General features: G+C 44.4%; 1 pseudogene; it reads right to left on the bottom strand.

Moving 5' to 3' along the window:
• Positions 1–25926, bottom strand: part of LOC124037497 — a 213724-nt pseudogene extending 187798 nt beyond the window's left edge.
• Positions 25927–27824: the final 1898 nt, after the last annotated feature.

Raw genomic sequence — 27824 nt, 5'->3', positions numbered from 1 at the left:
GTCAAGTACCTGTACTACCTTACCGGGGATCGGCAGCTTCCTGCAGTGCATTAATAGACTCTGGGGCGGAGGGCTGTTTTATGGACGAAGCCTGGGCTCGGGAACATGACATTCCTCTCAGACAGTTAGGGGAGCCCACGGTCATGTTCGCCTTGGATGGTAGTCCTCTCCCCAGTATATTATGTGAAACACTACCTTTAACCCTCACTGTATCTGGTAACCATAGTGAGACCATTTCTTTTTTGATTTTTTGTTCACCTTTTACACCTGTTGTTTTGGGTCATCCCTGGCTAGTGTGTCATAATCCTTCTTTTGATTGGTCTAGTAATTCTATCCTTTCCTGGAACGTTTCTTGTCATGTGAAGTGTTTAATGTCTGCTATTTCTCCTGTTTGTTCTGTCCCCTCTTCTCAGGAGGAACCTGGTGATTTGACAGGAGTGCCGGAGGAATATCATGGTCTGCGCACGGTCTTCAGTCGGTCCAGAACCAACTCCCTTCCTCCTCACCGGTCGTATGATTGTTGTTCTGATCTCTTCATGAAGCGTTTTGCATCCGCTCCTATCCTTGTTGCACCTGACGTCACTAAACAGTTTATTGTTGAGGTTGACGCGTCGGGGGTGGGCGTGGGAGCCATTCTGTCCCAGCGCTCCGATACTGACGATGGGGTCCACCCTTGTGCGTATTTTTCTCATCGCCTGTCACCGTCGGAACGTAACTATGATGTGGCTAACCGCGAACTGCTCGCCATCCGCCAAACGACTGAATGCGCGTCATGCTCGTTGGGCGTTGTTTTTCGCTCGTTTCGAGTTCGTTATTTCTTATTGCCCGGGTACTAAGAACACCAAGCCTCATGCTTTATCCCGTCTCTTTAGTTCTTCTGTGGCTTCTACCGATCCCGAGGGGATCCTTCCTGTTGGGCGTGTTGTCGGGTTGACAGTCTGGGGAATTGAAAGACAGGTTAAGCAAGCACTCACGCACACATTTCCGCGCGCTTGTCCTAGTAACCTTCTTTTCATTCCTGTTTCTACTCGTCTGGCTGTTCTTCAGTGGGCTCACTCTGCCAAGTTAGCTGGCCATCCCGGCGTTCGAGGTACTCTTGCTTCTATTCGCCAGCGCTTTTGGTGGCCTACTCAGGAGCGTGACACGCGCCGTTTCGTGGCTGCGTGTTCGGACTGCGCGCAGAATAAGTCTGGTAATTATTTTTCTGCTTCTGCTCCTGGTCTTGCTGGGTCTCAGTCTGTTCCCTGCCACCGCATCTCTCCTGGTCTTGTTCCTGCCCTTGCTGTGTCTCAGTCTGTCCCTAGTTGTTACTCTCCTTGCCTGTTTGGTCCTGTTTGCTCTAAAGCTTTCAGTTCTCTACCCGTGTCTCATTTTTTTTTTAGAGTAGTACCCTAGTTTCCCTTTTTATCGTTTTCCGTTACGGTCCTGAGGAGAGGAGTTGGGTTCTTTCTCGGGACGTGCTGGACCGTTTGTGATCTATGATTTCCTCCGTTGCCGCCAGTGTTTCTCGAGAGCGCCAGGAGGCGCTCGGTGAGTGGGGGGTACTGTCATGTTTTGTCTTATATTGTCTTGTCATTATGCTTTCCCTTCTGTTCGTTTCCCCCTGCTGGTCTTTTTAGGTTCGTTCCCTTTTTTCTCTCTCCCTCCCTCTCTCTCTTCTCTCTATCGTTCCGTCCCTGCTCCCAGCTGTTCCTATTCCCCTACTCAATCATCTAATCTTTTCACACCTGTTCCGTATCTTGCCCTCTGATTAGAGTCCCTATTTCTTCCCTTGTCTTCCGTTTCTGTCCTGTCGGATCCTTGTATATTGTTCGCCGTGCTGTGTCTTGTTTCCCTCAGATGCTGCGTGTGAGCAGGTGTCTGAGTCTGCTACGGTCGGTGCCTTCCCGAGGCAACCTACAGTTTATGGTCGAGTCTCCAGTCTGTCCTCGTCACTACGAGTGGAATTAGTTTTTTATGTTTTGTTTTCTGTTCTGATTTGTCTAGGAGTATTGCCTATTTCCTTTACTGGAATAAAGACTCTGTTTTCGCCAAGTCGCTTTTGGGTCCTCATTCACCTGCATAACAGAGAGGTTACAGAAATGATCTACGTTACAGAAATGATCTATGATCTACAGCCTCTACGTGGCTGTGGAGGGATTCAAATTGTGGCCTAGTGGTTAGAGCGCTGGACTAGTAACCGAAAGGTTGCAAGTTCAAATCCCCATGCTGACAAGGTAAAAACCAGTTGTTCTGCCCCTGAACAGGCAGTTAACCCACTGTTCCTAGGCTGTCATTGAAAATAAGAATTTGTTCTTTAACTAACTTGCCTGGTTAAATAAAGGTAAAATAAATAACCCCATGATATTACTGTTGGATCTGATTTTAGTAGCTAACATTTCGATGGCCTTAATAAACAGATATGCTGATAGTGGACAACCTTGTTTTACTCCTCTTGACAGTTTAATACTTTGAGATGTAGCCATTATTTACTATTTTACACCTAGGGTTACTATACATAACTTTTACCCATTTTATAAGAGATTTTTCAAAATTGAAGTATTGATTGATTGAATTTATTAGACCATTTAAAAAAATACATACCTAAGGGCGCTCCCGCCGATGACGCCTCCACATACAATTTTTATATAAATTCCAGTTGTACTTTAGTAAAAAAGTCAGCTATGAATACCAGGCCTGGTTTCCCAGATGTTTCATAGTTTTCTATTGCTTCAAGTACTTGTCTTATATTATCTCCAATGTATCGTCCATGTAAACAACCTATCTGATTAGAATTAATAATAACAATACCTTATATTTAATTCTATGCGCCCTGCATTTTGCTAGAATTTTTGGTCACAACACTGAAGTGTAAGGGGCCTCCAATTATTTAAATGGACTGGATCTTTATATTTACCACCTGGGTCCTGTTTTAATAATAGTGAAATCAGACCTTCTTGCTTAGTATCTGATAGTCTACCATTTTTATATGAGTGGTTAAAACATGTTAATAACGTACCTTTTGAGTACAACGGAAAATATTTGATATATGTCATCCAGCCCTGGCGTTTTCCCGGACTTGCATCTATAAGTTCTTCCTCTGTTTTTAAGCCTACGCATGAGTCTTTCTGTATAGCTGCTCATTTTAGATTGTTAAAATTGAAAAAATCTAATATAATTTACATTGTTTAGTGGAGATGGAGGAAACTGAAGTGCTTTGCTTCCTCTTTCAAAATATTGTTTGGTGAATCATGGGTGGCTCTGTCCTTTTGTAAAAAGTTACAGTAAAATGTGGTAGCATTTCTAATGTTGAAGATTTTAAAAATTGCACCTTTTTCCCCATTTCCAGTTCGCTTTATTTTAATAATAGACTTGATCTCGAATAAGTTTCTCCAGTTTTTTTTGTTTTTCCTTTTAACTTATTCTGTGCCTCTATGGTACAGATTGTATCGCTATTTGTACTGTTAAACCTATTTCCTTTGTTAATATGAACTATTTTGACGTAAATTGCTTTCTTTTTTAAAGATGAGTATTGAATTGAATTACGTGTCTTGTACAATAAGGGGATCAGCTGTTATGTTGGAAAAAAGTATGTTATAAATTATTCTGTACTGAGTAAAAACAAGTTGTCATCCTTTGATTAAATTTCCAATATCCAAGTGGAAATTCTATAATATACAGAGCATTGGGAAAGTATTCAGACCCCTTCACTTTTTCCACATTTTGTTACATTACAGCCTTATTCTAAAATGGATTAAATAGTTTTTTCTCCCCTCATTAATCTACACACAATAACCCATAATGACAAATGACATTTTTTGCACATTTTTTACAATAAAAATCTGAAATATCACATTTACACCATTTTATTAAGTACTTTGATGAAGCACCTTTGGCAGCCTTGAGACTTCTTGGGTACAACGGAACAGGCTTGGCACATCTGCAGAGTTTCTCCCATTCTTCTCTGCTGATCTTCTCAAGCTCCGTCAGGTTGGATGGGGAGCGTCAATGCACAGCCAATTTCAGGTCTCTCCAGAAATGTTCGATCGGGTTCTGAGTGGCCCTCTGGCCGGGCCACTCAAGGACATTCAGAGGCTTGTCCCAAAGCCACTCCTGCGTTGTCTTGTCTGTGTGCTTAGGGTCGTTGTCCTGTTGGAAGGTGAACCTTTGCCCCAGACTTATGTCCTGAACGATCTAGAGCAGGCTTTTATCAAGGATCTCTGTACTTTGCTCCATTCATCTTTCCCTTGGTTCTGTTTAAAACTAGTGCACTACTATTGGTTCTGTTTAAAACTAGTACACTACTATTGGTTCTGTTTAAAACTAGTGCACTACTATTGGTTCTGTTTAAAACTAGTGCACTACTATTGGTTCTGTTTAAAACTAGTGCACTACTATTGGTTCTGTTTAAAACTAGTGCACTACTATTGGTTCTGTTTAAAACTAGTGCACTACTATTGGTTCTGTTTAAAACTAGTGCACTACTATTGGTTCTGTTTAAAACTAGTGCACTACTGTTGGTTCTGATTAAAACTAGTGCACTATGTAGGGAATATGGTGTCATTTGGGACACAGCCCTGATGGAGCTCAAGTGTTGCTAACCCATCTGTCTCAGATCTGGTAAGGGGGGGGGTGAATGAGGGGAGTGAATGAGGGGAGTGAACGAGAGAACACAGAACTTCTTGTTCGAATAAAATGCATCCCAGTTGGCTTTAAACACTAGTGATGTCTCTTCTTCCTACAGTACCAGATTCTACAGTACCAGATACTACAGTACCAGATTCTACAGTACCAGATACTACAGTACCAGATTCTACAGTAGCAGATACTACAGTACCAGATACTACAGTACCAGATTCTACAGTACCAGATTCTACAGTACCAGATAATACAGTAGCAGATTCTACAGTAGCAGATACGACAGTACCAGATACTACAGTACCAGATACTACAGTACCAGATACTACAGTACCATATTCTACAGTAGCAGATTCTACAGTACCAGATACTACAGTAGCAGATACTACAGTACCAGATTCTACAGTAGCAGATTCGTGTTCCTACAGTACCAGATACTACAGTAGCAGATTCTACAGTAGCAGATACGACAGTAGCAGATACTACAGTACCAGATTCTACAGTACCAGATACTACAGTACCAGATTCTACAGTAGCAGATTCTACAGTACCAGATACTACAGTAGCAGATACTACAGTACCAGATTCTACAGTAGCAGATACGTGTTCCTACAGTACCAGATACTACAGTACCAGATTCTACAGTAGCAGATACTACAGTACCAGATACTACAGTACCAGATTCTACAGAACCAGATACTACAGTAGCAGATTCTACAGTAGCAGATTCTACAGTAGCAGATTCTACAGTAGCAGATACTACAGTACCAGATACTACAGTACCAGATACTACAGTAGCAGATTCTACAGTACCAGATACTACAGTAGCAGATACTACAGTACCAGATTTTACAGTAGCAGATTCTACAGTAGCAGATACGTGTTCCTACAGTACCAGATACTACAGTACCAGTTTCTACAGTACCAGATTCTACAGTAGCATATACTACAGTAGCATATACTACAGTACCAGATTCTACAGTAGCAGATACTACAGTAGCAGATACTACAGTACCAGATTCTACAGTACCAGATTCTACAGTAGCAGATTCTACAGTACCAGATTCTACAGTAGCAGATACTACAGTAGCAGATTCTACAGTACCAGATTCTACAGTAGCAGATTCTACAGTAGCAGATTCTACAGTAGCAGATTCTACAGTACCAGATTCTACAGTAGCAGATTCTACAGTAGCAGATTCTACAGTAGCAGATTCTACAGTAGCAGATACTACAGTAGCAGATTCTACAGTAGCAGATACTACAGTTCCAGATTCTACAGTATCAGATACTACAGTACCAGATTCTACAGTAGCAGATACTACAGTACCAGATTCTACAGTAGCAGATACTACAGTACCAGATACTACAGTACCAGATTCTACAGTAGCAGATACTACAGTACCAGATTCTACAGTACCAGATTCTACAGTAGCAGATACTACAGTAGCAGATTCTACAGTACCAGATTCTACAGTACCAGATTCTACACTACCAGATTCCACACTACCAGATTCTACAGTAGCAGATACTACAGTAGCAGATACGTGTTCCTACAGTAGCAGATACTACAGTACCAGATTCTACAGTAGCAGATACTACAGTACCAGATTTTACAGTACCAGATTCTACAGTAGCAGATACTACAGTACCAGATTTTACAGTACCAGATTCTACAGTAGCAGATACTACAGTACCAGATTCTACGGTACCAGATTCTACAGTAGCAGATACTACAGTAGCAGATACTACAGTACCAGATTCTACAGTAGCAGATTCTACAGTAGCAGATACTACAGTAGCAGATTCTACAGTACCAGATTCTACAGTAGCAGATTCTACAGTAGCAGATTCTACAGTAGCAGATACTACATTACCAGATTCTACGGTACCAGATTCTACAGTAGCAGATACTACAGTACCAGATTCTACAGTACCAGATTCTACAGTAGCAGATTCTACAGTAGCAGATACTACAGTACCAGATTCTACAGTAGCAGATACTACAGTACCAGATTCTACAGTAGCAGATACTACAGTACCAGATTCTACAGTAGCAGATACTACAGTACCAGATACTACAGTACCAGATTCTACAGTAGCAGATACATGTTCCTACAGTAGCAGATACGTGTTCCTACAGTAGCAGATACGTCTTCCTACAGTAGCAGATACTACAGTAGCAGATATGTCTTCCTACAGTAGCAGACACTACAGTAGCAGATACTACAGTAGCAAATATGTCTTCCTACAGTAGCAGATACTACAGTAGCAGATACTTCTTCCTACAGTAGCAGACATTACAGTAGTAGATACTACAGTAGCAAATATGTCTTCCTAGAGTAGCAGATACTACAGTAGCAGACACTCCACCCCACCCCTCTCCACCACTCCACCCCTCTCCTCTCCACCACTCCACCCCTCTCCTCTCCTCTCCACCCCTCTCCTCTTATCCTCTCCACCACTCCTCTCCTCTCCTCTCCTCTCCTCTCTCCTCTCCTCTCCTCTCCTCTCCTCTCCTCTCCTCTCCTCTCCTCTCCTCTCCTCTCCTTTCTGCCCCATCATTATCCTTGTCACATGTGAACCCTGCTGACGCCTTTAATCACACAGACAAATGCACATATAGTGTATGAAGTCAGACAGATTCACATAGTGTATGAAGTCAGACAGATGCACATGTAGTGTATGAAGTCGTTATTCACTGTAAGCAAATAGGACAGCCAGAACTGCCCTCTTTCCTGTGTCCTTAGATTTACACACACACACACACACACACACACACACACACACACACACACACACACACACACACACACACACACACACACACACACACACACACACACACACACACACACACACACACACACACACACACACACACACACACACACACACACACACACACACACACACACACGAGGCCCTCAGAACGGCCCTCTTTCGCATGTCCTTAGATTTACACACGCACACACGCACACACACACACACACACACACACACACACACACACACACACACACACACACACACACACACACACACACACACACACACACACACACACACACACACACACACACACACACACACACACACACACACACACACAAGGCCCTCAGAACGGCCCTCTTTCGCATGTCCTTATTCCCTCATACTCTTTTACTGTCCACTGTCTTCTGCTTGGCAGAAACCCTATGGACTGGTTTGGAGGACTCGCGAGTCTGCATCCTATTCCCCATCTCTAAGGGCCCCAGTCAAAAGTAGGGCACTATGTAGGGAATAGGGCGCCATTTTGAACATGGGAGGACGGAGAGGAGACGAGGCTGGAGGTCTCTGACCCAAATGGCACCCTGTTCCCTATATATAATGCACTAGCCATAGGGCTCTGGTCAAAGGTAGTGCACTATGTAGGGAATAGGGTCCCATCTGGGACGCAGCCCCACTACTGCTGAAAGGACATGATGTGATTTATTACTTTTGCACGAAACAGAGAGAGAAGTTTCCAGAGAAAGTCCTCTCCACTGCACCAAGAGAAGCACAGAGCACAAAGGGGACAATACCTTACACACTCACACTGAATGCACTGGATGTATGCAGGCACACACACACACACACACACACACACACACACACACACACACACACACACACACACACACACACACACACACACACACACACACACACACACACACACACACACACACACACACACACACACACACACACACACACACACACACACACAGTCTTACTATGCTTGTGAGTACTTTTTGGGGACCAACAACTGATCCATAATCCTAAACCTGAAGCCTAAACCTAAACCCTAAACCTATCCCCGAAGCCTAAACCTAAACCTAACCCCTAAACCTATCCCCGAAGCCTAAACCTAACCCCTTAATCCTAAACCTAACCCGAAGCCTAAACCTAACCCCGAAACCTATCCCTTAATCCTAAACCTAACCCCTAAGCCTAAACCTAACCCCTAAACCTATCCCTGAAGCCTAAACCTAACCCCGAAGCCTAAACCTAACCCTTAACCTATAATAGCCTTTTTCCAAGTGAGGACTGGCAAAATATCCTCACTTTTCTGAATTTTTGTTAGTTTACTATTCTCGTGAGGACCTCTGGTGCTCACGTGGACACACACACACACACACACAGAGCTCCAGATAATCTCCCCTGCTGTCAGATTTTCATTTGCCCCACTTATGTCACAAGGAGCAAGAGAGCGTAGTGACTTATAGGGGCGGTGGGTAGCCTAGTGGTTAGAGTGTAGAGGTGGCAGGGTAGCCTAGTGGTTAGAGTGTAGAGGTGGCAGGTAGCCTAGTGGTTAGAGTGTAGAGTTGGCGGGTAGCCTAGTGGTTAGAGTGTAGAGGTGGCGGGTAGCCTAGTGGTTAGAGTGTAGAGGTGGCGGGTAGCCTAGTGGTTAGAGTGTAGAGGTGGCAGGTAGCCTAGTGGTTAGAGGGTGGCAGGTAGCCTAGTGGTTAGAGGGTGGCAGGTAGCCTAGTGGTTAGAGTGTAGAGACGGCAGGTAGCCTAGTGGTTAGTGTGTAGAGGTGGCAGGTAGCCTAGTGGTTAAAGGGTGGCAGGTAGCCTAGTGGTTAGAGGGTGGCAGGTAGCCTAGTGGTTAGAGTGTAGAGACGGCAGGTAGCCTAGTGGTTAGTGTGTAGAGACGGCAGGTAGCCTAGTGGTTAGAGTGTAGAGGTGGCAGGTAGCCTAGTGGTTAGAGTGTAGAGGTGGCAGGTAGCCTAGTGGTTAGAGCGTAGAGGTGGCAGGTAGTCTAGTGGTTAGAGCGTGGAGTTGGCAGGTAGTCTAGTGGTTAGAGCGTAGAGGTGGCAGGGTAGCCTAGTGGTTAGAGCGTAGAGGTGGCAGGTAGCCTAGTGGTTAGAGCGTAGAGGTGGCAGGTAGCCTAGTGGTTAGAGTGTAGAGGTGGCAGGGTAGCCTAGTGGTTAGAGTGTAGAGGTGGCAGGTAGCCTAGTGGTTAGAGTGTAGAGGTGGCAGGTAGCCTAGTGGTTAGAGTGTAGAGGTGGCAGGTAGCCTAGTGGTTAGAGTGTAGAGGTGGCAGGTAGCCTAGTGGTTAGAGTGTAGAGTTGGCGGGTAGCCTAGTGGTTAGAGTGTAGAGGTGGCGGGTAGCCTAGTGGTTAGAGTGTAGAGGTGGCGGGTAGCCTAGTGGTTAGAGTGTAGAGGTGGCAGGTAGCCTAGTGGTTAGAGGGTGGCAGGTAGCCTAGTGGTTAGAGGGTGGCAGGTAGCCTAGTGGTTAGAGTGTAGAGGTGGCAGGGTAGCCTAGTGGTTAGAGTGTAGAGGTGGCAGGTAGCCTAGTGGTTAGAGTGTAGAGTTGGCGGGTAGCCTAGTGGTTAGAGTGTAGAGGTGGCGGGTAGCCTAGTGGTTAGAGTGTAGAGGTGGCAGGTAGCCTAGTGGTTAGAGGGTGGCAGGTAGCCTAGTGGTTAGAGGGTGGCAGGTAGCCTAGTGGTTAGAGTGTAGAGACGGCAGGTAGCCTAGTGGTTAGTGTGTAGAGGTGGCAGGTAGCCTAGTGGTTAAAGGGTGGCAGGTAGCCTAGTGGTTAGAGGGTGGCAGGTAGCCTAGTGGTTAGAGTGTAGAGACGGCAGGTAGCCTAGTGGTTAGTGTGTAGAGACGGCAGGTAGCCTAGTGGTTAGAGTGTAGAGGTGGCAGGTAGCCTAGTGGTTAGAGTGTAGAGGTGGCAGGTAGCCTAGTGGTTAGAGCGTAGAGGTGGCAGGTAGCCTAGTGGTTAGAGTGTAGAGGTGGCAGGTAGCCTAGTGGTTAGAGCGTAGAGGTGGCAGGGTAGCCTAGTGGTTAGAGCGTAGAAGTGGCAGGTAGCCTAGTGGTTAGAGCGTAGAGGTGGCAGGTAGCCTAGTGGTTAGAGCGTAGAGGTGGCAGGTAGCCTAGTGGTTAGAGCGTAGAGGTGGCAGGTAGCCTAGTGGTTAGAGCGTAGAGGTGGCAGGTAGCCTAGTGGTTAGAGCGTAGAGGTGGCAGGTAGCCTAGTGGTTAGAGCGTAGAGGTGGCAGGTAGCCTAGTGGTTAGAGCGTAGAGGTGGCAGGTAGCCTAGTGGTTAGAGCGTAGAGGTGGCAGGTAGCCTAGTGGTTGGAGCGTAGAGGTGGCAGGTAGCCTAGTGGTTAGAGTGTAGAGGTGGCAGGTAGCCTAGTGGTTAGAGTGTAGAGTTGGCGGGTAGCCTAGTGGTTAGAGTGTAGAGGTGGCGGGTAGCCTAGTGGTTAGAGTGTAGAGGTGGCGGGTAGCCTAGTGGTTAGAGTGTAGAGGTGGCAGGTAGCCTAGTGGTTAGAGGGTGGCAGGTAGCCTAGTGGTTAGAGGTGGCAGGTAGCCTAGTGGTTAGAGTGTAGAGGTGGCAGGGTAGCCTAGTGGTTAGAGTGTAGAGGTGGCAGGTAGCCTAGTGGTTAGAGTGTAGAGGTTGGCGGGTAGCCTAGTGGTTAGAGCGTTTGACTCGTAACTGGAAGGTCGTTTGATCGACAAGGTACAAATCTGTAGTTCTGCCCCTGAACAAGGCAGATAACCCACTGTTTCCTGGTCGGCCGTCAGTGTAAATAATAATTTGTTCGTATTAACTGACTTGCCAAGTTAAATGAAGGCTAAGAAATAACACGTGTGGGTAGCTGTTATGTAGATACAGATGCATACGGGAATATCCCTCCCTGCGGATACTCACTTTATCCACCTTTATGTATGTTGGGAATGACGTTTATTGGATGCTCATTTTTCCTGCACTACACTATGGTTTAACCCACCAATTGACCTATTTTTCCTGCACTACACTATGGTTTAACCCACCAATTGACCTATTTTTCCTGCACTACACTATGGTTTAACCCACCAAATGACCTATTTTTCCTGCACTACACTATGGTTTAACCCACCAAATGACCTATTTTTCCAAAATGCCTTGAATTTCTGGAATTACGAGGGAATATGCAGGAGATGAATCCCTCCGCCCAGGATGCAACCCTACCCACGCTCTGGGGGTTTACCCTCCTTTTCTGGGAGGAATGATATCTCACATGATCAGTACATGTCCCTTCAAAGACCCCAGACATCAATCCAGGGTATCTAAAGTGAGTTCCAAAGTGAGTTCTAAAGTGAGTTCTAAAATGAGTTCCAAAGTGAGTTCTAAAGTGAGTTCCAAAGTGAGTTCTAAAGAGAGTTCCAAAGTGAGTTCCAAAGTGAGTTCTAAGGTGAGTTCCAAAGTGAGTTCTAAAGTGAGTTCCAAAGTGAGTTCCAAAGTGAGTTCTAAAGTGAGTTCCAAAGTGAGTTCCAAAGTGAGTTCTAAAGTGAGTTCCAAAGTGAGTTCCAAATTGAGTTCTAAAGTGAGTTCTAAAGTGAGTTCCAAAGTGAGTTCTAAAGTGAGTTCCAAAGTGAGTTCTAAAGTGAGTCCTAAAGTGAGTTCTAAAGTGAGTTCTAAAGTGAGTTCCAAAGTGAGTTTTAAAGTGAGTTTTATGGTGGTTTTGGAGCAGTGGCTTCTTCCTTGCTGACCAGCCTTTCAGGTTATGTCGATATAGGACTCGTTTTACTATGGATACAGATACTTTTGTACCCGTTTCCTCCAGCATCTTCACAAGGTCCTTTGCTGTTGTTCTGGGATTGATTTGCACTTTTCGCACCAAAGTACGTTCATTTCTCGGAGACAGAATGCGTCTCCTTCCTGAGCGGTATGACGGCTGCGTGGTCCCATGGTGTTTATGCTTGTGTACTATTGTTTGTACAGATCAACGTGGTACCTTCAGGCGTTTGGAAATTGCTCCCAAATATGAACCAGACTTGTGGAGGTCTACAATTTTTTCTGAGGTCTTGGCTGATTTCTTTTGATTTTCCCATGATGTCAAGCAAAGAGGCACTGAGTTTGAAGGTAGTCCTTGAAATATTGACTCAAATTACTCAAATGATGTCAATTAGCTTAACAGAAGCTTCTACAGTCATGACATAATTTTCTGGAATTTTCCAAGATGTTTAAAGGCACAGTCAGTCAACATAGTGTATATGAACTTCTGACCCACTGGAATTGTGATACAGTGAGTTTTTTGTGAAATAATCTGTCTGTAAACAATTGTTTGAACATTTTCTTGTGTCATGCACAAAGTAGATGTCCTAACCGACTTTAGAGAGTAGTAGACGGTTAATGTGATTGGACGTTAATTATTTGACTCGGCTACCTGTATTTGACATTGTGTTGTTATTTCGCTGAACACTAGATGGTTTCATTTTATTTTTGGCAGTGAAAACGAGGCTATTTAGGCGAGAGAAAAAAAATCTCACCCAAATGTATCGCCCCGTTGGAAAATGTAAATGGACTGTTTGAAAATGTGAAGAAAAAATAAAATTTGAAAAAAAAATAAATATATAATATAAAAATGGGATTCACATTTAAAAAATATATATATATTTTTAAAAATGTGAATCACATTTTTATTTGACAAACCCCCGACGGCATTGCAGGGGTACACCAGTTTGGGAATACCTGGTGTCGACAATATAGTTAGCGTGTGTATAATATGCTTAGACCTACACTCTGTCAAAAAACGTACACACACACACACATGCATATACACACATTGAAGAGTCAAGCACCAATGTCTGGAGGCACTGGCTGTCCTAGATCCAATAAGATAGTGAGTGAACAAACACAAATTAACAAAGAAGACATTTGACTCAGGTTTACCAACAATCCTCCATGCCAGCACTACACGCTGCTACTCTGTCTGAAATACACTATTTATACAAAAGTATGTGGACAACCCTTCAAATTAGTGTATTCGGCTATTTCAGCCACACCCGTTGCTGACAGGTGTATAAGATCGTGCACACAGCCATGCAATCTCCATAGACAACCATTGGCATTAGAATGTCCTTACTGAAGAGCTTAGTGACTTTCAACGTGGCACCGTCATAGGATGCCACCTTTCCAAAAAGTCAGTTCTTCAAATTTCTGCACTGCTAGAGCTGCCACGTACCACTAAGTGCTGTTATTATGAAGTGGATATTTGGAGCAACACCATCTCAGCCGCGAACTGGTAGATCACACAAGCCGACAGAATGGGACCAGCGAGTGCTGAAGTGCGTAGCACGTAAAAAAATCCTCTGTCCTCGTTTGCAACACTCACTACCGAGTTCCAAATTGCCTCTGGAAACAACATCAGCACAATTAACTGTTCTTCGGGAGCTTCATGAAATGGGTTTCCATGGTCAAGCAGCCACACACAAGCCTAAGATCATCATGCGCAATGCCAAGTGTCGGCTGGAGTGGTGTAAAGTTTCCGCCATTGGACTCTGGAGCAGTGGAAACGCGTTCTCTGGAGGGATGAATTACGCTTCACTAATCTGGCAGTCCAACCGACAAATCTGGGTTTGGTGGATGCCAGGAGAACACTATGCCCCAATGCATAGTGCCAACTGTAAAGTTTGGTGGAGGAGGAATAATGGTCTGGGCTGTTTTTCATGGTTGGGGCCCCTTAGTTCCAGTGAAGGGAAATCTTAAATCTACAGCATACAATGACGTTCTAGACAATTCTGAGCTCCCAACTTTGTGGTAACAGTTTGGGGAAGGCCCTTTCCCATTTCAGAATGACAAAGCCACCGTGCACAAAGCGAGGTCCATACAGAGTCCTAAACTCCATTGAACACCTTTGGGATGAACTGGAACACAGATTGCGAGCCGGGCCTAATCGGCCAACATCGGTGCCCAACCTCACTGAAGGCTCTTGTGGCTGAATGGAAGCAAGTCCCAGCAGCAATGTTCCAACATCTAGTGGAAAGCCTTCACTGAAGGCGATGTTCATCTAGTGTGGCTGAATGGAATGTTCCAACATCTAGTGGAAAGTCCCGGAAGAGTGGAGGCAGCAATGTTCCAACATCTAGTGGAAAGCCTTCCCAGAAGAGTGAGGCTGTTATATGTTCCAACATCTAGTGGAAAGCCTTCCCAGAAGAGTGAGGCTGTTATAGCAGCGATGTTCCAACATCTAGTGGAAAGCCTTCCCAGAAGAGTGGAGGCTCCATAGTAATACCCATGATTTTGGAATGAGAAGTTTGACGAGCATGTGTCATACTTTGGTCATTTAGTTCGTATATGAAACATTACTGTGTATGAAATATTTAAGAAACCTTACTGTGTGTCAAACATACCCCTATATCAACCCACATTACCCCACTAACAGGGATGTTTTAGCAAAACACCAGAAACACAGGTTTCACCACCTCTCGTTCTACTAGCAATAACATACCGATCACTCCGTGCCTTATCAGTAGCCATAACACCACACACACACACACACACACACACACACACACACACACACACACACACACACACACACACACACACACACACACACACACACACACACACACACACACACACACACACACACACACACACACACACACACACACACACACACACCTTACAGACACACCACACACACACACCAACACACCTTACAGACACACCACACCAACACACCAACACACTGACACAGACACACCAACACACCTTACAAACACACCAACACACCTTACAGGCACACCAACACCACACAGACACACCTTACAGACACACCAACACACCAACACACCACACCGACACACAACACACCAGCACACCAACACACCACACCACACAGACACACCAGCACACCAGCACACCTTATAGACACACTAACACACCGACACACCACAACACACCATACAGACACATCAACACACCACACCAACACACCTTACAGACACACCAACACACCACACCAACATACCTTACAGACACACCAGCACACCACACAGACACGCCACACAGACACACACCAACACACCACACAGACACACCACACCAACACAGACAAACACACCAACACACCACACAGACACACCAACACACCTTACAGACACACCACACACACACATCACACCAACACACTACACCAACACACCTTACAGACACACCAACACACCTTACAGACACACCACACAGACACACCACACCAACACACTACACCAACACACCGTACAGACACACCAACACACCTTACAGACACACCAACACACCAGACAGACACCCCTTACAGACACACCAACACACCACACAGACACACCTTACAGACACACCAACACACCAGACAGACACACCAACACACCACACAGACACACCAACACACCACACAGACACACCTTACAGACACACCAACACACCAGACAGACACACCAACACACCAGACAGACACACCAACGACACCAGACAGACACACCAACACACCAGACAGACACACCAACACACCACACAGACACACCAACACACCAGACAGACACACCAACACACCAGACAGACACACCAACACACCACACAGACACACCTTACAGACACACCAACACACCAGACAGACACACCAACACACCAGACAGACACCCCTTACAGACACACCAACACACCAGACAGACACACCAACACACCACACAGACACACCAACACACCACACAGACACACCAACACACCACACAGACACACCAACACACCACACAGACACACCAACACACCACACAGACACACCAACACACCACACAGACACACCAACACACCACACAGACACACCACACAGACACACCAACACACCAGACAGACACACCACACAGACACACCAACACACCACACAGACACACCACACAGACACACCAACACACTAGACAGACACACCACACAGACACACCAACACACCACACAGACACACCAACACACCAGACAGACACACCAACACAACACACAGACACACCACACCAACACACCAACACACCAGACAGACACACCAACACACCACACAGACACACCACACAGACACCCCTTACAGACACACCAACACAGACACACCACACAGACACACCACACAGACACACCAACACAGACACACCAACACAGACACACCAACACAGACACACCAGACAGACACACCAACACAGACACACCAGACAGACACACCACACAGACACACCAACACACCACACAGACACACCACACAGACACACCAACACAGACACACCACACAGACACACCAACACAGACACACCACACAGACACACCACACAGACACACCAACACACCACACAGACACACCACACAGACACACCAACACACCACACAGACACACACAGACACACCACACAGACACCCCTAGAGTGCATTGGAGAAGCGCAGCCATGTATTTTACAAATATGCTAAAAAAAAGAAGAATTAAACCGAAATAGGACTTATTTTGTCACCTCCCTTTTCCACCGGCCATGTGGACATGTAACGCACATACCTGAAAAGCAACCATTCCTTGGTTATCATTAGCCTATATAGAAACTCATCAATCCAATTGTCTGGTCACACTAATGCCTATAGCCGTTAGGTTACCAGGGAAGCACAGTGAAAGGGTTTTATTATGAACAGAAATAAGATGACTTACATAGTTTTGTTAGCGTAGTGCTGCGTCCCTTGTGGAGCTTCAGTGTGCATTCTGGTGGTGGGCTGTTTTCAGCTGGGGCTGTGTGTGTGTGTGTGTGTGTGTGTGTGTGTGTGTGTGTGTGTGTGTGTGTGTGTGTGTGTGTGTGTGTGTGTGTGTGTGTGTGTGTGTGTGTGTGTGTGTGTGTGTGTGTGTGTGTGTGTGTGTGTGTGTGTGTGTGTGTGTTTCTGTCAGCCTAGCTGTCTCTCTCAGTGTGTCACTTTCTCCTAGCTCTGCGTGTGTGTGGCTGTGTGTGTGGCTGGCTGTGTGTGTGTGTGTGTGTGTGTGTGTGTGTGTGTGTGTGTGTGTGTGTGTGTGTGTGTGTGTGTGTGTGTGTGTGTGTGTGTGTGTGTGTGTGTGTGTGTGTGTGTGTGTGTGTGTGTGTGTGTGTGTGTGGCTGTGTGTGTGTGGTGTGTGTGTGTCAGTGCTACTTCCAAGCTCAGGGCCAGACTACTGGGACACGGCTGTCTTAGAGCTGACTTGGCTGGCAGACATAGAAGAGGAGGCCTCCTTAACGGTCTGGGGAGCAATCCCTCCCTCCCTCCCTCTGCCTGCTTTCCAGGCCCTAGGTCCCTTCACTTCAGGGCTCCTCCTCCCTGTCTCGCTCCTCGACCTCTCAACAGTCCCCCCCTCCCCTTCCTGCCTGCCCTCCAGTCCCTGCACAACTTGCTCCCTCCCTCCCCTCCCTCCTCCTTCACTATATGCGCCCAGCGAAGGGGAGTGCCCTCCAGGGGGCCAAAAGGCCCAGAAAGATATCATCAATGACGATACACTCCCAGACAAGAGCAGTAGCCTTCCAGGACTATTCTCCACTGACGCGCTGGATAGAGAGATCCACTCATAGACACTATCATAATATAGAATATCACCATGATATCAACGATATACTATAGCTAAGTATTTGTCAGTATACAGTACCTTTGGAAAGTATTCAGACCCTTTGACTTTTTCCACATTTTGTTACGTTACAGCCTTATTCTATAATGGATTAAATAGTTTTCCCCCCTCATCAATCTACACACAATACTCCATAATGAAAAAGTAAAAACAGGTTTTTAGAAATGTTTGCGAATTTATAAAATAAAACTGAAATATCACATTTACATAAGTATTCAGACCCTTTACTCAGCACTTTGTTGAAGCACCTTTGGCAGTGATTACAGCCTGGTGTCTTCTTAGGTATGATCCTACAAGCTTGGCACACCTGTATTAGGGGAGTTTCTCCCATTCTTCTCAGCAGATCCTCTCAAGCTCTGTCAGGTTGGATGGGGAGCATTGCTGCACAGCTATTTTCAGGTCTCTAGAAATGTTTGATCGGGTTCAAGTCCGGGCTCAGGCTGGGCCACTCAAGGACATTCAGAGACTTGTCCCGAAGCCACTCCTGCGTTGTCTTGGTTGTGTGCGTAGGGTCGTTTTCCTGTTGGAATGTGAACCTTCGTCCCAGTCTGAGGTTCTGAGAGCTCTGGAGCAGGTTTTTATCAAGGATCTCACTGTAATTTTCCCCTTTCATCTTTCCCTCGATCCTGACTAGTCTCCCAGTCCCTGACGCTGAAAAACATCCCCACAGCATGATGCTGCCACCGCCATGCTTCACCATAGATATGGTACCAGGTTTCCTCCAGACGTGATGCTTGACATTCAGGCCAACGAGTTCAATCTTGGTTTCATCAGACCAGGTAATCTTGTTTCTCATGGTCTGAGAATCTTTAGGTGCCTTTTGACAAACTCTAAGCAGGCTGTATTTGTTTTTGTATTTATTATGAATCTTCATTAGTTGCTGCCAATACTTTCTTCCTGGGTTCCAGCTAAATTAAGGCAGTTACATGTTTTTTAAAAACGTTACAATACAATTCATAACAGATTTCACAACATATTAAGTGTGTGCCATCTACTACCACATACAGTACCAGTCAAAATTTTGGACACACCTACTTAGAGCAAACCAGATGGGATGGTGTCGAATGCTGTGGTAGCCATGCTGGTTAAGCGTGCCTAGAATTGATAATAAATCAAAGACAGTGTCACGAGCAAAGCACCCCCACACCATCACACCTCCTCCTCCATGCTTTACGGCTTTTCAACGAATGATGGAGCTGAGTTTGCCTTTTTGCCTTAAATTTTACTTAAGGTGCCTCAAAACTTTTTACTATCATTATTTATGTCATTTATCTTTGTTTCATAGTGTAGTTTCTTCTTCTTTTTATTCAGTTTAGTCACACGCTTTCTCAGTTTGCAGCAAGTTTGCCAATCGGTTGTACGGCCAGCACAGTGAGTTTCAGAGATTGTCAGAATATGAATGTCATCTGTTACTCGGAAATTATTGATTTTCATGAACCTTGTTTCTTAAGCTGCACATGTTTAACGTGGACAATTTTTAAACACTTTTCTGGAATGCTTGATTGTTTTTCTTGCTTTACTGGGAAGCTTAGCAGTTAGATAGACATGCTCGGGTTATTGATGTTAGTGCAGGTTGAGCTGCACACAGTGGATATCCTACAAAGGGCACACTGCCTCAGTGCAGTATAACTCTGGTTCATAGGCACATGATTACTGCATACTATAGCTGTAGAGTCAGCGGAGGCATTCAGAGCAGTTATAGGGACATACATTAGGTTCCTTACATTGTGTCTTCCAACGCCCCTGGGATAATGTACATTTGCTGAATCATTATGACAACTCAGTGACACAATTGTAGGCATTAACTAAGCTGGGCTTGGGTCATTGATAGGTCATTGTCTCAATGTAGCCTTATAATGCTGTGAAAGGAACCAGGAACCCAAATGATTTTGGGAGGATCCCATCCTCCTTTATAAAACAAGCTTTGTTTCCAGAAGGTATCATAATTGGTAAATAAATGTTACACACACAGAGCTGCAATAGTTTCGTAGCCAGTTATGGAGGGATAAAAGTGGGCTGTCATGTGCCTTTTCCTGAGGAGTGGCTTCCGTCTGGCCACTCTACTATAAAGGCCTGATTGTTGGAGTGCTGCAGAGATGCTTGTCCTTCTGGAAAGTTCTCCCATCTCCACAGAGGAACTCTGGAGCTCTGTCAGAGTGACCATCGGGTTTTTGGTCACCTCCCTGACCAAGACTCTTTTCCCCTGATTATCCACATGTTTACTAATACAGTAGAACTTAGTTCTAAAGCTGTATCTGTACCCATTGGATGCAGTGATCACAATATAGTGACTATATCCATGAAGACCAAAGTTCCAAAAGCCTTAAAATAATGTATAAGAGATCATACAAAAGATTTTGCTGTGACTCTTATGTGGATGATGTTCAAAATATTTCTTGTTCTGATGTGATTAATGAGGAGCATCCAGATGCTGCACTTGATCAATTTATGGAATTTCTACTTCCAATTATTGATAAACATGCACCTTTTAAGAAACTGACTGTTGGAACTGTTAAGGCTCCATGGATTGATGAGGAATTGAAAAACTTGTATGGTTGAAAGGAGTGGCTGATAAGTCTGGCTGCACATCTGACTGGCTGACTTACTGCAAATTCAGAAATGATGTGACAAAAAAAAATCAACTTGATTATGAAGCCACGATCAACGATATAAAACGATTGATGGGGGAAAAGAACTTTGTAGGACTTTAAATGAAATGATGGGCAGAAAGACACATTCAGCTCCATCTTTCGACGAATCAGATGGTTTATTCATCACAAAACCATTTGATGTTGGCAATTATTTTAATGATTATTTCATTGGCAAAGTGGGCAAACTTAGGCAGGAAATGCCAACAGTGAGAAATTGTATTCATACATAAAAATAAAAAAAACAATGAAAGAAAAGCAGTGCAAGTTTGAATTTTGTCAAGTTAGTGTGGAAGAATGATTGTTAACGAACAATAATGACAAACCTCCTGGCATTGACAACTTAGATGGACAGTTACTGAGGATGGTAGCTGACTCTATAGCCACTCCTATCTGTAATATCTTTAATATGAGCCTAGAGGAAAGTCTTTGTCCTCAGGCCTGGAGGGAAGCCAAAGTAATTCCCCTACCCAAGAGTGGTATAGTGGCCTTTACTGGTTCTAACAGCAGACCTATAAGCTTGCTGCCAGCTCTTAGCAAACTGTTGGAAGAAATTGTGTGGGAATAAATACAATGCCATTTCTCTGTAAATAAATGAACAACAGACTTTCAGCATGCTTATAGAGAAGGGCACTCTACATGTACTGCACGGACACAAATGACTGATGATTGGTTGAAAGACATTGATAATAAGAAGATTGTGGGAGCTGTACTGTTAGATTTCAGTGCAGCCTTTGATATTATTGACCATAACCATTATTGAAAACACTTTTGTGTTATGGCTTTTAAACACAGCATGTGTGTCCATGTATGCTGATGATTCAACCATATACGCATCGCAACCACAGCTAATGAAGTCACTGAAAACCTTAAAGAGTTGTAGTCTGTATTGGAATGGGTGGCCAGTAATAAACTGGTCCTGAACATCTCTAAAACTAAGAGCATTGTATTTGGTACAAATCATTCCCTAATTAGAACCACTTATGGATCATGCGAAATTTCGCAGGCAACATTTCAAAGTCCTGCTACTCATGCCAGGAATATAGTATATGCAAATGATAAGTATGTGTGTATAGAAAACATTCTGAAGTCTCTAAAACTGGTTAAATCGTGTCTGTGGCTATAACACAACGTGTTTAGGAGTAAAAATCCCTCGAAAAACTGTTCTCCAAAAACACAAAAAATATATTAATCTGCCAGTCAATGTATTGTTTAAGGCGACTGCAAATACATGAAGATGCCCTGTAAACGCCTACAGCTTCCACACGATGTCGCCAGTGCTGGCATTTCTAGCAGACTTAATCCTTGGTTGTATAACGTTCTGCCCTTTCCTGTTTTAGTCTCTCAACAGAATGTTGTTAAAATGGAAAAGATGGCCGCTGATTTCAAGACTAGCTGCTATCGAATACAGATCGCCCCGTGATGAATTGTATAGATTATTAACGTTTATTAATACCTAAAGTTGGTTTAGAAAAGTAGTTTGAAGTGTTTTGTAAAAGTTTATAGGCAACTTTTGTAATTTTAAAAAGTGACTTTGCGTCTTGTAAAAGGGAATATTCCTGGATCAGACCGGCCTTCATAAAATGACATTTTGGCTATACAATGATGGATTTAATCGGGAAAAAGTCCCAATTGTGATGTTTATGGGACATCTAGGAGTGCCAACAAAGAAGCTCGTCAAAGGTAATGAATGTTTTATATTTGATTTCTGCGTTTTGGGTAGCGCCGGCTACCGCAAAATCTGTCGTTTTCGGTGACGTTCCAGTACTTTGGGGGTGCATGCTATCAGATAATAGCTTCTCATGCTTTCGCCGAAAAGCATTTTACAAATCTGACTCGGTGGCTAGATTCACAACGAGTGTAGCTTTAATTCAGTACCTTGCATGTGTGTTTTAATGAAAGTTTGATTTTTATCAAAAACTATACGTGGCGCTCTTGAAATTTCCGCTGATTTGATCCCCACAGAGGGAGCTAATCCCTAACAAGTTCTAGACCTCGGCTGGATCTAGTAATGAATGGTGTGGCTGTTGAACAAGTTGAGGAGACTCAATTAGGGTCTGAATACTTATGTAAATAAGGTATTTATGTTTTTTATGGTTTATAAATTTGCTAAAAAATTCTAAAAACCTGATTTCGCCTTTTTCATTATGGGGTGTATTTAGTGCAGGTTGATGAGAATTTGTTTTTTATTCCATCCATTTTAGAATAAGGATGTAAGGTAAACAAAATGTGGGAAAAGTCAAGGGGTCTGAATACTTTCTGAAGACTGCTGTTCTTCATAGTGGAATTGCACTTCCATCTTCTGCAGTCTCTTGTGGACACACTATGTAAATGGGATAGTTAACGTGAGGTGGCCATTTTAGCATGTAAATATTGGTGGGCCAAACTCCACATTTATTTAGATGCATGCCAGCAAAGCCACAACACTACACAACACTAAACAAATACATTACACAACAAATTTCACTATAGCGGTGACAAACGGTGCCCACAGACTGTTAGGATCTACGTAAAGCTGTCCCGACAGCAGAGCTTTATTTTCAGCACCATGGAGTAGATCCTTACCACCGCTACACCTGGCCACCGCTACACCTGGCCACCGCTACACCTGGCCATTGCTACACCTGGCCACCGCTACACCTGGCCACCGCCTGACCTGGCCATCGCTACACCTGGCCACCGCTACACCTGGCCACCACTACACCTGGCCACCACTACACCTGGCCATCGCTACACCTGGCCATCGCAACACCTGGCCACCGCTACACCTGGCCACCGCTACACCTGGCTATCAGCGGAGCCTTGTCAGGCATAAAAACAGTTAATTCAGCCTCATTTACTGCCTTTAAAAATAAAAACATAGCTGAAAGCAAAAAAAGAGACCGTGTTTGTGTACAGCCTTTATAAACTCAAAAAAAAATGTAAACATTGTTTACAAACTGATTTGTGACACGTATTAATCCCCAAAGAACATGCAAAACAGGCAAAAACATATATATTTATATTTTATAGCTAAACAGGTGGGAGCTCTGTCCCACCTGCCCTGAATGACAGGTCGCCACAGTTAACGTCAGATTTTCAGAATACATAAATACAACCCAAATGTTGGAGAGCTAACAATATCCCTGTCCTGAATTCCTACTGACTAGCCACAGCCATAATTATGAAGACATGATGAAAACATCTACTTTATGTTTGTGAAACCAACCAGGGAACCAGTGGTTCAACAAAGACTGTCACCATTAAAAGGCGACGAAATGCATAAATATCTAGAAATAAATATCTAGCTAGAAATGAAGGAGGCCCAAGACATTTTGAAAACGCTTGTGCTGAAGACTCAGAAATAAAACAGCGGGAACAATTGAGAACAGAGTGAATGGAGAGAGGGGGAAGGAGTTTAGGAGGAGAGAGGTGTGTGTTTTACCTGGAGTCATACATGGGGTCTGTGTACATGGGAGGACATAACAGGGGCTCCTGGGACCCCTTCCTGCTGCTGCCTCGCTCTGGGGGACCGTCTGTGGAAGGAGCAGGGGTTATTATACCAAACTATATTCAACCACTAAAACTACAGCTTGAAGTTGAATAGAGGGAAGACCGTACATTTGCAGTTTTTAACTGAGTGATGGAGGAGTACTGGGGAAAGATGCTGAATTCTGTGAATACTGTATAGAACTCTATGTACAGTGGATAAATACCGTACCATACTGTTTGTACCTTTTAGGATTTCATTCCCTGTAATTCATTTCTGTCTGAGGGCTGAATAAAAGCAGGTTTATGAGTAATGAAAGATAAAATAAATGTCAGCATAAAATATACTGAACTCATATCCATCTCCATCTCCATCTCCTTTTGAACAGGGCAGCTGTTGTTACAGTGTAATAACAGGTAACATTAACCAGACTAGGTTGTGACTGTAGTAGACTAGACAGTAGCCATGCTGAGCTCATATGTTGTCCCTCAGTGGTGTGTGGCGCTGGCTGGCTAGTTAGGAGCAACATAATCTTCTCAACCATTCAGAGTTAAGAGGCTATTTTTGCTGGTTCTTAGCAGGAGGCATTGTTTTGGCTTACTGTAAAGTGTTTCGTTACAATACTGATGACCAATAACCTGCATGGCCACATCTATTCTAGCCTATGAGCAACATACACGGACACAAACAGACTTATCTCTCTCTCGGTGTGTCTCTCTCTGTGTGTCTCTCTCTGTGTGTCTCTCTCTGTGTGTCTCTCTGTCTCTCTCTCTCTCTGTCTCTCTCTCTCTCTGTCTCTCTCTCTCTCTCTGTCTCTCTCTCTCTCTCTCTCTGTGTCTCCTCTCTCTCTGTGTCTCTCTCTCTCTGTGTCTCCTCTCTCTCTGTGTCTCTCTCTCTCTGTGTGTCTCTCTCTCTCTCTGTGTCTCAATCTCTCTCTGTCTCTCTCTCTCTCTCTGTGTCTCAATCTCTCTCTGTGTCTCTCTCTCTCTCTGTGTCTCTCTCTCTCTCTCTGTGTATCTCTCTCTCTTTCTCTGTGTCTGTGTGTCTTCCTCTACTGGCCCTGTGATGTCCACAGTCTAATCTACAGACTGTCAGTGTCTGGCTGTTGTAACACATGGTTAATTAGTGGCTTAACATACCTTCACACACACACACACACACACACACACACACACACACACACACACACACACACACACACACACACACACACACACACACACACACACACACACACACACACACACACACACACACACACACACACACACACACACACACACACACACACACACACACACACACAGTGTCTGTACCTTCACAGTCCAACAGGAAGCAGGTCAGCAGGTGGGGACACACTTCCTCCAGCACACAACAGAAAGCAGACAACCCAGACGGCCCCTTCAAGGACAACTGGTCCAGAAACACCTCTACTCTCTTTTTTCTGGAGTCCTGCTCTAGTATCTCATTGTGCTCCCCTAGAGAGAACACCTTGTCGTACACCAGGTACGGCAGCACGTTGTTTACATCCAGCTCGTTCAGAATCCTCTCACGGTTCCGTTTCAGAATCTTCGCTGCCCATTTCTTTTTCTTACGGCTGTAGAGTTTCCTGGCAACGGACCTCGCAGGTTTCTGTCTTCGTTGTTTCTTGACAAACCACTTCTTGGTTCCGCTTTCAAACATCTTAAGAACCAAAGCTTCTTCCACTGCTTTATCGATACAGTTAACCAAGGAAGGAAGGTGCATATTGATGTTTCATATATCCATGCCACAGACTCCCCCAAAACAAACAAACACTCTGCTTTGTTGTGATTGGTCTCTTCCTGTTCCAGAACAGACAATCTGAACAGTGGCTGGACAGAATCCTACCGTAGCCTGGCTGGTGCTTACAGACAGGATAAGAGGATTATTTAAATAGTCTAAGTAGACCACTACAGCCTGCTCACCGGTGTGCTGTGCAGACACTACCAGTTTGGCTATGCTCATTTGAACCGAGGACACCACAGTGTTGTAGGTCAAACAATCTATTTGGAATGTTTCTCTTTATGCATAAAATATACTGAATTCTGGATTGGGATCATCCCTTGGGAGAAATTAACCAGTGTGAGCTGATCTAGGATCAGGTTCCCTCTTATTCATTATGAATTTATTAAAAGGCAAAACTGATCCTAGATCTGCACTCCTACACCGAGACCGGATACATGCTCTGGGGTTGTTGAGGAACGCTCAACTCCCTTTTCTTATATCGATGGAGGAGTTGAAATTTGTTAATTAACTGGTTGCGGAATTTTCTGGCAACAACATTGAGTCACCATCAGTCAATTCTTATAAAGAATGTAATTCTGACAGCTTTTAACCTATAATCATGTTTGTTCTGGTCAACCGTGGTCCTTCCGCGCGGAGCTCAAATTCAAACTTCATTCGAATACAATCACCCGACTGTAATGGTTTTCCTCCTCTTCTGATGAGGAATAAGATGGATCGGAGCAATGCGCAGCGTGGTAAGTGTTCATGTTATATTTATCAGAACAGAAACACTAAACAAAATAACAAAGACAGTGAAACGAAAACGAAACAGTCCTGTAAGGTGCAGCAACACAAAACAGAAAACAACTACCCACAACCCATAGTGGGAAAACAGGCTGCCTAAGTATGGTTCTCAATCAGAGACAACGATCGACAGCTGCCTCTGATTGGGAACCATACCAGGCCAAACACAGAAATACATAACCTAGAATACACAACATAGAATGCCCACCCCAACTCACGCCCTGACCAAACTAAAACAGAGACATAAAAAATGAAATAAGGTCAGGACGTGACACCGACTTTTTCCTCATTTGGATTTGCTAGTACTACTTACTACATCAGCTGGTACATACTGTACACATAGCGTACCATAGTAGCTCAGTTGGTAGAGCATGGCGCTTGTAACGCCAGGGTAGTGGGTTCGATTCCCGGGACCACCCATACGTAGAATGTATGCACACATGACTGTAAGTCGCTTTGGATAAAAGCGTCCGCTAAATGGCATATATTATTATTATAATACTCATTAAAAAAACCCAAGAGCTGAATATATTGATAAAAGTCACCTTGTCAGAGAGATTCACATTTTATCATGTAGTAATACAGCAGACGCTCTTATCTATAGCGACTTACATTAGTGAGTAAATACATTTGCATACTTCATTCGTACTGGTGCCCCGTGGGAATTGGACCCACAACCCTGGTGTTGCGAGTGCCACACTCTACCAACTGAGCCGTACGGGACCAGTCTCAAAACATGTTTGTCACGCCTTGGTCATTGTATTTTGTGTTTTTGTTATATGTTTGGGTAGGCCAGGGTGTGACATGGGTTTATATGGTGTATTCGTATTGGGGTTTGTATTATTTGGGATCGCGGTTGATTAGGGGTGTGGTATAGGCTTGGCTGCCTGAGGCGATTCTCAATTAGAGTCAGGTGCTTATCATTGTCTCCAATTGGGAACCGCATTTAGGCAGCCTCAGTTTCGCTTTGTACTTGGTGGGTGTTTGTTCCTGTCTCTGTGTTGTAGTCACCAGATAGGCTGTAATTAGTTTCACGTTCCGTTCTGTTGTTTTTGTATTTCAGTTATTTCATGTACCGCGATTCTGTTCATTAAAGTCATGAGTAACCTACACGCTGCATTTCGGTCCGACTTTCTTCATTCAACAGACGAACGCC

Source organism: Oncorhynchus gorbuscha, linkage group LG06, assembly GCF_021184085.1.
Source record: "Oncorhynchus gorbuscha isolate QuinsamMale2020 ecotype Even-year linkage group LG06, OgorEven_v1.0, whole genome shotgun sequence".
Taxonomy (NCBI): domain Eukaryota; kingdom Metazoa; phylum Chordata; class Actinopteri; order Salmoniformes; family Salmonidae; genus Oncorhynchus; species Oncorhynchus gorbuscha.
This window is presented reverse-complemented; position numbering and strand designations above follow the sequence as displayed.